Below are 14694 nucleotides of genomic sequence, written 5' to 3' on the forward strand. Positions count from 1 at the left end.
ACACATGCACACATATGTTTATTGCAGCACTATTCACAATAGCAAAGACTTGGAACCAACCCAAATGTCCACCAATGATAGACTGGATTAAGAAAATGTGGCACACAAAAAAAAGAAACAAAGAAAATGTGGCACATATACACCATGGAATATAATGCAGCCATAAAAAATGATGATTTCATGTCCTTTGTAGGGACATGGATGAAGCTGGAAACCATCATTCTCAGCAAACTATCGCAAGGACTGAAAACCAAACACTGCATTTTCTCACTCACAGGTGGGAATTGAACAATGAGAACACTTGGACACAGGAAGGGGAACATCACACACTGGGGCCTGTTGTGGGGTGGGGGTGGAGGGAGGGATAGCATTAGGAGATACACCTAATGTAAATGTGAGTTAATGGGTGCAGCACACCAACATGGCACATGTATACCTATGTAACAAACCAGCATGTTGTGCACATGTACCCTAGAACTTAAAGTATAATAAAAAATAAATAAATAAATAAAAGATGAATGAGAATTTCATAGGAAAGAAGAGCATGAGGCTATTGATTTTAGTATTAGGTGATCACACTGTCTGCAGAGTGGTAGATGGATTTAAGGCAGGGGCAGTATTAGAGGCTTGGAAGAAAATAGACATAATTAACAACAGTTCAGGTGAGAGACAAAGGGATTTGGCCAATGGTGGTGGTGCAAAGAAGTCAGTAGGTATGAGAAACATTTACAGGATAAAATCTGCAGGCCTTATTGGTAATTGAATATGGGAGGGGTAGAGAAGCAGAGGCATAAGGATAGAATAGCTCAAAGAAGTATTGAAGAATTTGTGGCCATAGTTAAAAACCACCGCAATCTGCAGCACATGGGAACGTGTGAGAAATGCAAATTCATAGCGTCCACCTAGACCCACCAAACCAGAATCTCTAGGGGTAAGGCCCAGCAATCTGTTTTTAATAAGCTCTCCAGGTGATTCTGACACTGCTCAGAGGCCCTGCTCTCATAATGAGAAACTTCTTCTATGTGTTCAGGAAAAAAAATTTTCTTACTGTTGCTTCTAATAACTCTCATTGAATTATTCATGCCCCAGTTCTTGCTGAATATCTCCAAACCAATTAGTTGAGGGAAAGGAGACATTATAGGGGTGGTTAGGGTATGCGTGCATGTGTGCATGTGTGTGTGTGTGTGTGTGTGTGTGTGTGCTAGGAAAAGAAGTGGAGAGAATGCCCAAACACAAATGATCTCTATGCATCAAAAGATTTTCCAAAATCTGGTTTTCATAATTTATTACTTAAATTTAATGTGTGGCCAAGCTTTTCTAGTAAGGTTTTTCTAGTAAGGTTGCAATTAAAAGAAAATGTAAGCAGATCACAGAAAACGTTATACTTTGGGGGCAGGCTTTGGAAAGCACAAATTTATTTACTTATTTGTTTATTTATTGTCACTCACTGTACTACCCAGGCCTACTAAAAAGAGGATGCATTAAAATAACTAGCTGGTCAATATCCCCATCGACGTTTTAGCATAACCCCATGGTAGAATCAATAATGGTGACCCTAATACAATGACCTTTGAAGTCCAAACTCTTCTGCCTCACAGGTTATTTCCAATCAACTTAATACAAAAGGTTCAGGTGCAAAACCAAATGGTTCAATTCCTGGAAAATCATTAGTAGTTAAGTAATTAAACCATCACTCACTTATTAACTTTTCTAGGTACTTTGGTCACGCTTGACAATACCAAGATTGCCTGATAATTATATAAATTATTCCTATTCCCTGTTTAGTAGTTACCCAAAAAATATATTTTCATAAAGAATATATAATAGACTGGGACATAACCTTCAAAGTGGGGTTGGGGGAGTAGAAAAAAGGTGACGAATTCTCCTAAAGAAGAATTGCTAATTCAGAAAACATGTTGGGAACCAGCAGTGTGAAGTGGTAGAAACAACGATTTGTTTCCTGTATTGTTTGAAATTTTAATAATAAGCATGAGCATTTCATAATTAGCATAACAAAGGTATTGTCATTTAAAATTAAAATACAAAGGAAGGAAAAAACCTGGATGAAGGAAAAAGCACAGGGATCCAAGTCAGAATGTTCTGGTTCAATTTCTGGTTCTACAGCTTATTAGCTGTGTGACCTTGTGTCAGAGGTGTTTGAACCAGAGCAACTCCATCTTGAATAGAAGCTGGGCAAAATAAGGTTGCGACCTACTGGGCTGTATTCCCAGGAGGTTAGGCATTCTAAGTCACAGGATGAGATAGGAGGTAATTACAAGATACAGGTCATAAAGACCTTGCTGATAAAACAGTTTGCAGAAAAGAAGCCAGCCAAAACCCACCAAAATCAAGATGGCAATGAGAATGACCTCTGGTCATCTTCAAGCCTCATTATATGTTAACTTTAATGCATTAGCATGCCAAAAGACACTCCCACCAGTGCCATGACAGTTTACAGATGGCAATGGCAACATTCGGAAGTTACCCTATATGGTCTAAAAAGGGGAGGAACCCTCAGCTCCGAGAATTGTCCACCCTTTTCCCGGAAAACTCATGAATAATCCACCCCTTGTTTAGCATGTAATCAAGAAATAACCACAGAAATGGGCAACCAGCAAGTCTTGGGGCTGCTCTGGCTGTGGAGTAGCCATTCTTTATTACTTTACTTTCCTAATAAACTTGCTTTCACTTTACTTTATGCCTGAAATTCTTTCTTGCATGAGACCCAAGAACCCTCTCTTGAGGGTCTGATTCGAGACCACTGTCTGGTAATGCTTGGACATGCTACTTAGTTGCTCTGGACTTCAGTGTTCTTATCTTTAAAAGAGATATGTGTACCTCCAATGGTGGGTATAATATTAAAGGAGCTATTAATAATATATGTAAAGCACTCAGCACAAGCCTGTCAAGGTGTATATTCAACAATAGTAGCTTTTTGCTGCTGTTAGTAGCTTTTGGCTCAGCTCAGATCAGAATTTAAATCCCAGTTCTCCTATGTACTAACTATATGTACTTGGTCCAATCATTTCACCTCTATAAGCCTTGTTTGTTGGTTGGTTTTAGAGATATGTAAAACGGGACAAGATTATCTGTCATTCAAGGCTTCAGAGAACACAGAGCAGACATTTAAGAAATGATGGCTATTCTATGTTAGCTCTTTAGAATGGATTTTTAACTTTCACATCAATCTGCCTTTGCCTGCTACCTGGGCTCAGTTCAGTCCTTAGTACTGTCCTGTCCACACTGGCACTGGCAGGGAACTCTCTTCTTAAAGAAGAGATGGTTTTATTCATTTTGTGTTTGTGGGAAGGCCCTCTTACATATGCCTGCCCTCAGATTGTCCCAGAACGAGAGTATGGAGACCCCACAAACCATGGCGAAAAAGACAAAATCATGCCTTTGAATAAGTGAACAAAGATGATCTCAGACATATACTGTAGATGTTTTCCCATTTTTTACCAACATAGTCCCTGTCTTATTAGAATGTATTCTTAGCCATCTGGCTTCCATCGAAGCCTAAAATTCAGTCAGGCACAATAAGACAGTATTATAATGAAAGAAAACAAAATATTTTACCCCAAAATATAATTCTTGGACATATTTTGAGATGGCTGCTCAGAGAGCCAGCAAACAGAATTAGCCCTGCGAAGCTGTCTTTTTGGGGGAGATTTGCATCTGTAGAGAAAATCTGCATTGAGGAAGCCAGGCTTTCTCTGAGGGCCCTCTCTCATCCAGATCTAGGAAAGATGAGCTGAGAGTCTGACATCTTTCAAGATCTGAAAGAAACATTCACCATCTATCGTCTCTGAGAGCTGCTACCTTGAAGTTTCATCTACATAACAAGACCACCTTTGCTAGCAAGGATTCCTCTTCCCTTCCCGTCCCATACGTGTTTTGCCACTCACCAAACCCCCATTCTTTCTGGAACTTCTAGGTGGTATAAAAGCATCAACCATCTGGCCATTTTTTAAGTTGTATTTTGTATGACTCCCACACACATTAAGAGCTTTGCATACCCTTTCTTCTATTAATCTGTCTTTTGTCAGTTGATTTTTAGCAAACCTTCAGACGGCAAGGGGGATGTTTTCCATTTGCCCCTACGATAAGAACTGGATGAAGAAGATGACATAAAAATACAAAACCATAAAAGAAAAAGTGATTAGATGTGACTACATTAATTTTGTTTGTTTATTTTAGCATCTCTATGGCAAAAAGACAACATAAAAATAAAATGTCAAATGATGCATGAAAAAAATTGCAACATGTATTGTAGTCTAAGCATTAATGCTCTTAATACCGTATACAAAGAGCATTTGCAAATAATTAATACGAAAAGGACCAGTATCTCATTAGAAAAAAAATAGGCAAAGGATAGAAAGAGGACATTCACAAAAGAAGACATACAAAGGATGAATAAACAAAGGAAAAATGGTCAACCTAACTAGCAAACAAATAAAATTTTCATCAGATGGTCAAAGGTTTTATAAACGGAGGATTTTTGGTGTTTGAGAGGATATGGAAAATGGTATTTTGTGTACTGTTGATAGAAACTTTCAGAAGGGCAGCATCTATTTGGCAACATGTACCAAAAACTTAATGTGCATATCATTTGATCTTATAATTCCATTTTTAGGAATTCATCCTAAGATAAATGTATATAAAAGGATATTTGCAACAGAATTGTTTGTAATAGAAAAAAGTAAAACAAGCTAAAAATCTAGCAATATGTCATTGATTAAAAAAATAATGAATCAATGCCTTAACCATACAGCAGAAAACATACTTTCATTAATTATATATATCATAGAATCATACCTATTGGGAATAGATAGCTATCCAGGCAGAGAAACTAGCTTGTGCAAAGGCCCTATAATGGGAAGGGCTCCAAATCCACATGGGTTTTTGCAATCAGTTTTACCTTTGCGGGAGTCTGCCCTAAGTTAAGCCTGAAGGTGAAACTTCACTAATCAGGGCCCCTATCTTCTGTGTTCACTGCTATTTGCCAAGTGCTTTGCACAGCCCTGGCACAATACACCTGTTAAACTACCCTGCATGCCATTTCTACAGAAGTGTTTCTCTGTGGGTATATGGAAGGATGCTCACCAAATGTTAACAGTGGTGACCTCTAAGTTGAAGAGCTTGGGGGATGCTTTCTTCTTTCTATTTTTATGTGTTGCTTGAAATGTTAATGATAACCAAGGGTTGGCTTCATAATTAGAAATAATTGTGTTACTGTTCTTTTAAAAGTTTATGAAGAAGAAAAAGATCTGGATGTAACAGAAAGTACCTACTAGCCATTGAATTCAGATATTTTTGGTCTATTTCTTGAACGTAGCCTCTTCTCTTACTCTTCTATCAAAGCCTACAAACAAGGCAGCCACACCTCACTGTCAGTGGCTGAAAAGCCACCTGACACTGACACAGTCTGGGGACAGTCAACAGTATTTAGGCCACATTCAGAGAGAAGCCACCCCCAACCCCAGACCTGCCATGCTGGCTGCCCCTCCATGGAAAAGAATGTTCTTCCCCTCCTTCCACCACCTGGCAGCAACACACCACTTATCCTTTTACTCCCAACTCAACTTCACCTCCTCTGGAAGCTTCCTCAATCCTGGCGCTTTTCCTCTATGTCCCTGCAATGCTCTCTTCATTCCTCTTGCATCACCATCTCTTTTGGGTTCTAAGTGAGCCATTTACTTACCTGTCTCATTCATTCTCATGAGCTCCTTGAAAGCAGGAAGGCAGTTTTACTCTATAGTTAATAGTTTTATGCTATTTGAAGGCCCAGCCTATCACCCAATACATAGCAGCTCAATAAGTACTTGTGAATGAACAAGCAGACGGTAGCAACTTTATCCTGGGCTTTGGATGCAGCTATTACTATGCCCTAAGAAACTTTCCCACACCTCAAGTTCTTCTGTAGCTGGCTTGGCCTAGCCCCCCAGCTGCAACAGGCACTCTGCAGATATCAATTCACATGACTACATTCCTGGTCTGAGGGATGGAGGTGGTTTACCTCCCAAACATCAGGGTGGTCAAAGGATGCCACCCTTATATATCCTCTGACTGCCACAGACTCTGTTCAAATAAAAACAAGATGGGAGACCAGTTTAAAGTAAGATCAAAGCTTCTGAGGCTTGTCATGTGTCCAGACACCAAAGCATTCTGAAGGAAAAGGCAGTATTTCTCCAATCCACGTTTTACCAGTGGATAGAAAGCACACACTGATCCTGATCCTTGCCACCCTGCAAGCAGAACTTTCTCACACATGAAAGGGCTCTGGGCAACCCAGCAGTTACATTTTCTTACTGTGAACCCGTCTACCCATGAGCTTCCAGGTGGGTTTATGCCAAGCAAGCCCTGGGCAGCCCAAGTTATAGAAATGTTACTGGAACAAAGAAGAAGAACAAAAATTGTGAAGTTATGTGTGTTGACAGACTGGCAATGTTTTTATCTGATTCAGTGAGTTTTTCTCTGAGGTTTAGCAGGAATTGCAAATGCTAAGCTGTTCCACCTGAGCTGAGCTTTTAAAATGCTGCTGCTTTGGAATCATAATGGTAGGAAATAATAATGTTTCCATTAACAACAAGAAACAGTGTTAGAACAGTATCTTTCTAGTACTTCAAAAGCTGGACAGGGTCCCGGGGTGAGACTCTTGGGAAGCACATGGGCAACATTAGCTTCCAGGTCATTCTCACCCTGCCCTCTTCATGCCTAACAGTGACTTCCTTCTAGGAATATATTTCATGGAAAAGTCCAAAATACAGGGGGGATCTTCCACTGTTTATATTAGGAAGAAAGGAAGGGAGGGAGGAAGGAAAAAAGAAAAGAGGGAGAGAGGGAAGGAAGAAAGGAGGGAAGGAAGGAAGGACAGGAGGGAAGGAAGGGGAGAAGGAAGGAAAAAAGAAAGGATTAGTCTAAAAACCTACCATTTACAGAATTTAAGAAATTAACGCAATTCTAGTGACTAGTTTATTGTGACTCCATTAAAATTATTTTGAAGAGTATGCGACAACATGGAAAATGCTTACTATATGACTTTAAGAGAAAATACAGAATATGAATACATTATAATCACATAATTTTGGGAAAGACAGAAAAGTATAAAGATAAAAGTAAACAAAAATTAGCAATTCATTCACCCAGGGAACTATTATTAACAGAATGTTTTCATCCAGTCATTTTGTAGTTCATGTAGGTACATATATACACAAACATGTATTTTAATAAAATAAAATTGAGATCTCATGATGTATACTTACCTTTATATCCTACCCTTTTTACACATTTTATTTATAAGCTTTATATATTCTTTAAAAATACGATTGTCAATACTTGCATAGAAGTCTATCATATGAACATCCCACAATATATTATGTTGAACCATATAAAAATGCTGCTTTGTAGGTCAACATTTTATATGATTCAATAATTTTATATTAGTACTTTTAAATGATTTCACTCAGTATTTATCTAATTCTCATTTGGAGCACTTGGGTTATATTAATTACAATGCAATCGTTATAAATAAACATTTAGTGCCTTTTCACTTATTTCTACAAGGAGAATTTGTAGATAAGCATATATTTAAGATCCCTCAAATGTTTTTTCATTTTGCCCTTCAGAAAACTTGTACCTATCTACATTCCCATAGTAGTCCTTCTCATATTGTTTTTACTGCACTCCAAATGCAAGAAACTGCTTATATTTTCTATTTAACACATGATGCTGTAGAAAAAAATGTCATTTTTTTCATTCTTGCCATTTAAGATAACAGTTTCCCCAGAATAGGGCCTGTTCTGGGGTAGGGGTTTGCAGAAGGGGAGGCATAGCATTAGGACAAATACCTAATGCATGCGAGGCTTAAAACCTAGATGATGGGTTGATGGATGCAGCAAGTCACCGTGGCACACGTATACCTATGTAACAAACCTGCATGTTCTGCACATGTATCCCAGAACTTAAAGTATAATAATAATGAAAAAAAAAAGTTTTCCCGGAATAGTTGTGAATAATTTATCTTATCAAAGCTTGTCGATGTCAAGAGAAAGGACTTTCTGTTGAAGCCTTCTATCTGGACAGAACAAAATTGGAAATCAGTTCTGAAGTCTAGGGTAAAAAACGAAGAGGGTATGTTCTGGGGCAAAGTAAATACAGCAACGGGAAAAAACACAGGGAATTTGAAATTCCAGAGTTAAGTTTAGAATTTTCAAGATTAGACTCTAGTGAGGTTATGGAAGCCCGCTAGTTCAGATTGGAACAGAATGAAGCATAAAAGGATGATCACCAATAAAAGAGAGCTCTTGGATATCTTTGGTGTTTGGTGATGTCTCCATCTCTGCCAGCGTAACACCTGCATCCCGATCAGCACTCGCTTCTCTACAGTGACCTGTCACCTAGCTGTCACAAACTCACATGGTGGCATGGTGTTGGTTGATGGGTAAAGTCTGAGGGAATAGAAATTATAAAAAGACGGAAGGGAGATAATTTAGAGGGTGCCCTCTTAGGGTGATTTCTACTAGCTCTTTTTAATGCAAATCACCACTGGTTCAGATAAATATCCTCACAAGGGTAGTAAGTAAATCCTCGGCCATTCTGACCATCTTCTCCACCAAAGAGAAAGGAGAATACTGGAAGGGTTACAGACGTTTCCAGGGCCCACTACAGCCAGGGGCCTGCCTGGGACTTCTGTAAAGAGAGCTAAAAGGATGACTTTGTTCTCTGGAAAACAATCTAAAGAAAAGGCAGAAACTGCTAGCCAAAGAGACCCCAGGCCAACTAAAACATGAAACTGAATAAAAATATGAAGCCCTTTCAAGGGAAGGTGCCATAATGAGCAGTTGCAAAAGCTTCTTTGAGCCATGGCAAGTCCCTGGTTCCCAGTAAAACCCCAGATCCCCCAAGTTTGCTTGGCTGGGGACTCCTCTAGGAACAGAACACAGAGCTCTCCTAGAGTCTTTGAAAGACATTTTCACAGATTGCTATATACCCACCAGCACCAAGTATACCATCAGCAGAGATGCTCAAACCAGGAAACCAGCTTGGTCTAGTTCGTGAATGCATCCACTTCTAATTTTCCTTCTCCCAGATCACTGGCTCCAAAGACATTCAAGCTGCAATACCTTAGTTTCACACATCACCAGCAACTAAGTTTCACACTTGTCAAAGATTAACAAATTGCATTTGAGCTGTGGGTCCAGGTCTGGACCTGACCCTCATCTCTGTGCAGTTTCCCTTCCTTTCAGTTTCTCAGATGCCTGTCCTATGGGGCAATGAGCCATAAAAAAAAGATAGGAGACAGAAAGTGGGCCCTGAAATTTCCACATTTCAGTCAAGATCAAGAAACTCAGCTTTCAATCCGCTTAAAAATGTTCCTCCTCCTACATCTGATTCAGAAGGCATGCATGCAGAACTAACCCCACACAGAACTTCTTAATTATATATAATAACTTTTCCTCTCATAGTTTCTCTTCATATAGAAGTTTACACCAGTGGCTCTAATATTCTTTCCATAAATACTTATTTGGGACATATCTCCGTACATAACCATTTCCCACTGCCAACATTGGATATCGTGTACATTAATATTACTTTCCCTCTTCTCAATCTATGACCAGTATTTGAGAACTTTATCTAAAATATGCTTTGGGGGTTTAGGGTTTCTGGAAGACCCACTTAAAGCCTTAGAGAACATCTCTGGGGCTAGTACCTATTTTCAGGAGCCTTGGACAAATTTTTTGTCTCCTATTCTTAAATGTTACATCACAGAATTAAGATGAGGCCCCTCCTAAATTGTTAGTGAATTTGAAGTAGAATTATATCTGAAGGGGTTTTTAAAAATGTATTTTATGTTTTTGTCTAGCATGTTTACATAGTGGTGATATTTACAAGTGAAACTCATTGTGGAGCTTAATTGAGTTTGTATTTTTTCCAAATATATTCTTAGCCCCAAATTATTTAACTCCCATGGGAAATGGTCAGATCACACTTTTTCCATTTCAGAAGAGAAGAAACGGATTATATTTTAAACCACTTTTTCACTTCTAGTATAATCAAGAAACTTTCTACCAGACTCTAGCATCCAACAGATAACAACTACAAAGCATGGACAAATTATACAAACGAAAATCAAATATCCAAAGGTACTAGGGAGTAAACTCAAGCAGGAAAATTCTGAAAGGAAGCTGAGATTTGATAGAAGGGATTGGTGCAGGTAAGTTAAGAGTATTTATGTCTTCTGCTGAAAGGCGGGTCAAAGTGCCACACAGAGTAACTAAAACCCTAATAGAAAAACCAAGTCTTTCTAGACTAAAGAACCAAAGTTCAGAATTTGGGGCAACCATAGCTACTGGAAAATGGCAGGAAAATCCCCAAAAAAGTGAGCTAGTGAGAAGGAGCCCCAAATTTTCTACATATATTTTCCTAAGTATCTGGATCACCCCTGAATCACATATGAATTTGGTAGACTCAAAGCACCTCAGCAAAGAAGAAAGAAACAACAAGAAAAGCTAAACTGGCCAGGTGCAGTGGCTCACACCTGTTATCTCAGCACTTTGGGAGGCTGAGGCAGGAGGATCACTTGAGCTCAGGAGTTTGAGATCAGTCTGAGCAGTATCCTGAGACCCTGTCTCTATTTTAACAACAACAATAACAACAACAACAAAAGAGACAGAGTATGCTATGCAGTTTGAGCTACAAAGGTAATTGCCTGTTGAAATAAAACATCAATAGTCTTCAAAGGGAAGTAATACAAATCAGAATACCTACAACCAATCATTCACAATATCCAGAGTATAATATGAAATTTATTACCATATGAAGAAACTATCCACAGTAAAATAAGAAACATATTCTTACAATGAATTCAAAGATAATAAATCTCCATTGAGAAACAGAAACCATAAAAAAAGAACTAAATTGAAATTTTACCACTGAAAATCAACATACCTGAAAGTTAAAATTCACTCAATGTGCTTTATAGTAGAATGGAAAATACAGAAGAGTCAGCAAGCTTGAAGACAGGTAAATGGAAATGATCAATCTGAAAGACAGGGGGAAAAAGATTGAGGAAAATAGAACAGATCCTCTTGAGCTAATGGATCTATGGAGCAATAACTAAAGGTCTAACACATGTGTCATAGGAGTGTCAGGAGGAGAGAGGAGAGGAGAGTTGAGAGTGAGCATTAAAAAATATTTAAAGGTATAATGGCTAAAGGTTTCCAGATCTGGTGAGAGACTTAAATTTACAGATCCAAGAAGCTTAACGAACTCCAAACAGGAAAACTGTATGTAGTTTCACCATAGTTAAACTACTAAAAAACAAAGATATGGAAAAAAATCTTGAAAGCAGTCAGATAAAAACCACACATTACACACAGGAGAACAATGGTTTAAAAATATTGACTTCTCATTTAAAATTTTGGAAGCCAGAAGACAGTGGAACAATATCTTTTAAAGAACTGAAAACAGAACAAATAGAAATCTGTTACACCTGAATTCAATAGGCAGTGAAAAGATCTTTCAAGAATGAGGCAAAATAAAGACCATTTTCATATAAAATAAAACTAAAAGAATTTATGATTAGTTATCTGCACTATAAGAAAAGCTGAAGGAAATTCTGCAGGCTAGAAGGAAACAATACCAAATGGAAACACAAATTTATAGAAAAGAATGTAAAACATCAAGAATGGTAAATATCGTAGTAAACATAAAAGACCTTTTCATCTTTATTTCTTTTAAATTCATAAGGCTATTTACAAAAAAGCATAACATTGTCTCATGGAATTCATAATGTATGTTAGCATACTACATGTAATAACTATAGCACAAAGGACAGAGGTAGGATGGACTCATACAGCTGAAACCCCTAGAATAACCATTAAAAATAATACACAAAGGTGTACCTGAAAATACAATAGACATTTTGGGGTTTTCTTTTCTTTTTTCCTTTTTTTTTTTTTTTTTTTTTGAGAAACAGGGTCTTGCTCTGTCACCTAGGTTTCAGTGCAGTGGCAATGATCATGGCTCCCTGCAGCCTCAAATTCCTGGGCTCAAGTAATTCTCCTGCCTCAGCCTCATAAGTAGCTGGGACTACAGGCATGTACCACCATGCCAGCCTAATTATCTTATTTTCTGTGGAGGCAGGGTTTTGCTTTATTGCCCAGGCTGGTCTCAACTCCTGGCCTTAAGAATTCTCCTGCCTTGGCCTACCAAAGTGCTGGGATTACAGGTGTGAGCCACCACACGCAGCCTACAATAGATGTTTTTAGAAAGCAATCCTAGAGGAGAAAAAAGGAAAAGCAGAAAAATAACAAAAATAATAATAAAACAGTGGACCTAAATCCAACCATATTGGTAATTTCATTAACTGTTTATAGACCAAACAGAAATTGTCAGAATAAAAAAAAAAAAAAGAAGACCCAGTTACCAGAAATGCACTTTAAATCCTATAAGGAAGCCAAATCCAAGCTATAAAACAAAAACAAAACAAAAAGCAGATTTATGAAAAAACCTTGACAAATCTCTACAAAAGTCTATGTTTGAGAAAATAGCCTCTATGAACTTTTCAAACCTTATGCTTCAGAACCAAGTACACAATTTACTGATTTTAGCCAGACAGCAAGATAATTTTCTACATTCAACTTTATCTCCATTAACATATAAAGAATTATTCCACATGTGAGATGTCATCAATTTTATTCCTTTCCTTCCAACTCTGCTTTGAGCAAAACATTCCTAAATTAAATCACAAGGCAAGTGTATATCCCTGTTTTCTAATACACATTCTAAAAAATTCTTGACTCCAGAACAAATTTTTTTATTTGAACATTACATTCTTAGTGGCATTTTGAGAGGGGGTAGGAAAGGTGGGCTCTGATTGAGTTTTGAGGAATATTGTTCAGGTATTCTGTAGAACGTCTCTCAATTTGGGTTTGTATGGTGTTTATCTCACAGTTACATTAGAGTTAACGAGTTTTTCTTTTTCCATTCTCCATTCTTTAGAAGCAGGTCACTAACTCTAGCCCACACTCACGGCAGAAGAAATTAATTAAGTTCCATCTCCTGGAGAGGGTAGCATCTACATAAATTATTTGAAATTCTTCTAAAGGAAAAAACGTTTTCATTTCTTTTTTTCTCTATTTTTCAACCATTTACTTATATCAGTACGGACTCATATATATTTATTTTGTCTTTTGAGTTACAGTATAATACCATGTCATTTCTTTTTGATTTAAGTGAAATCATTTTCTGTGCATAGAATTTTTTTTAAGAGACTTTAAGTTTTGGAGCAGTTTTAGGTTCACAGTAAAACTGAGCAGAAGGTACATAGCTTTGTCCATTACCAACATCCCTCACAGTTGGGTAATAGACAAAGCTATGTACCTTCTGATATTGACACATCAGTAATGACATATCATTATATCCAGAGTCCATAATTTACATTAAGCTCTTGGCGTTGTACATTCTATGGTTTGGGACAAATGAATAATGTGTCCATGATTCTACCATCATAATATCATAGAGTACTATACCATAAAAATTCTCCGTGCTGCACCTATTCAGTCCTCCCTTCCCTCTAGTCCCTGGCACTACTGATCTTTTAACCATCTCCATAGTTTTGTCTTCTTCAGGATGTCATATCCTGAAATCGTAAGGTGTGTAGCCTTTTCAGATTGGCTTCTTTCACTTAGTAACACACATTTAAGTCTCCTCCATGTTATTTTGTGGCTTGATAACTCATTTCTTTTTAGCACGGAATAATATTCCAGTGTCTGGATGCACTACAGTTTATCCAGTCACCCACTGAAGGACATCTTGGTTGCTTCCAAGTTTTGGTAATATGAATAAAGCTGCTATAATTATTTGTGTGCAGGTTTTTGTGTGGGCATAAGTTTTCAGCTCCTTTGGGCAAATACTAAGCAGTACAAGCTGTGGATTTTATGGTAAGAGTATGTTTAGTTGTGTAAGAAATTGCCAAACTGTCTTCTAAATTGGTTTTTTGCATTCCCATCAGCAAAGAGCAAGTGTTCCTGTTGTTCTACATCCTCTCCAGCATTTGTTTTTGTCAATGTTCTAGATTTTGACTATTCTAATAAATCTGTAGTGGTAGCTCATTGTCATTTTAATAGGCATTTCCATGATGACATATGATGTGGAGAATTTTTTTCATATGCTTATTTTCCATCTTTATGTCTCCACTGATGAGGTGTCAAAGTCTTTGACCCATTTTTTAAAAAATCAGGTTGTTTGTTTTCTTATTGTTGAGTTTTAAGGGATCTTTGTATATTTTGGATGATAGCTCTTTATCAGATGATGTCTTCCACAAATAATTTCTCCCAATCTTTAGCTAGTTTCTTAATCTCTCGACAGTGTCTTTCATGTAGCAGAAATTTTTTATTTTAATGATGTTCAGCTTATTAATTCTTCCTTTCATGAACTGTAACTTTGGCATTGCAACTAAAAAATTATTCCAAACCCAAGGTTGTCTAGATTTTTTCCTGTACTATCTTCTAAATGTTTTATAGGTTTATGTGTAGGTCTGCAATCCATTTTTAGTTAATCTTCATAAAGGGTATAAGGTCTGTGTCTAGATTTATTTACTTTTTTGCCTTTGGACATCCAGTTGTTCCAGCACCATTTCTGTCTTGATTATTGACTGTAGCTTTATAGTACGACATGAAGTCAAGTAATGAC

Source organism: Hylobates moloch, unplaced genomic scaffold (genome assembly GCF_009828535.3).
Source record: "Hylobates moloch isolate HMO894 unplaced genomic scaffold, HMol_V3 SCAFFOLD_23, whole genome shotgun sequence".
NCBI classification, from domain to species: Eukaryota; Metazoa; Chordata; class Mammalia; order Primates; family Hylobatidae; genus Hylobates; species Hylobates moloch.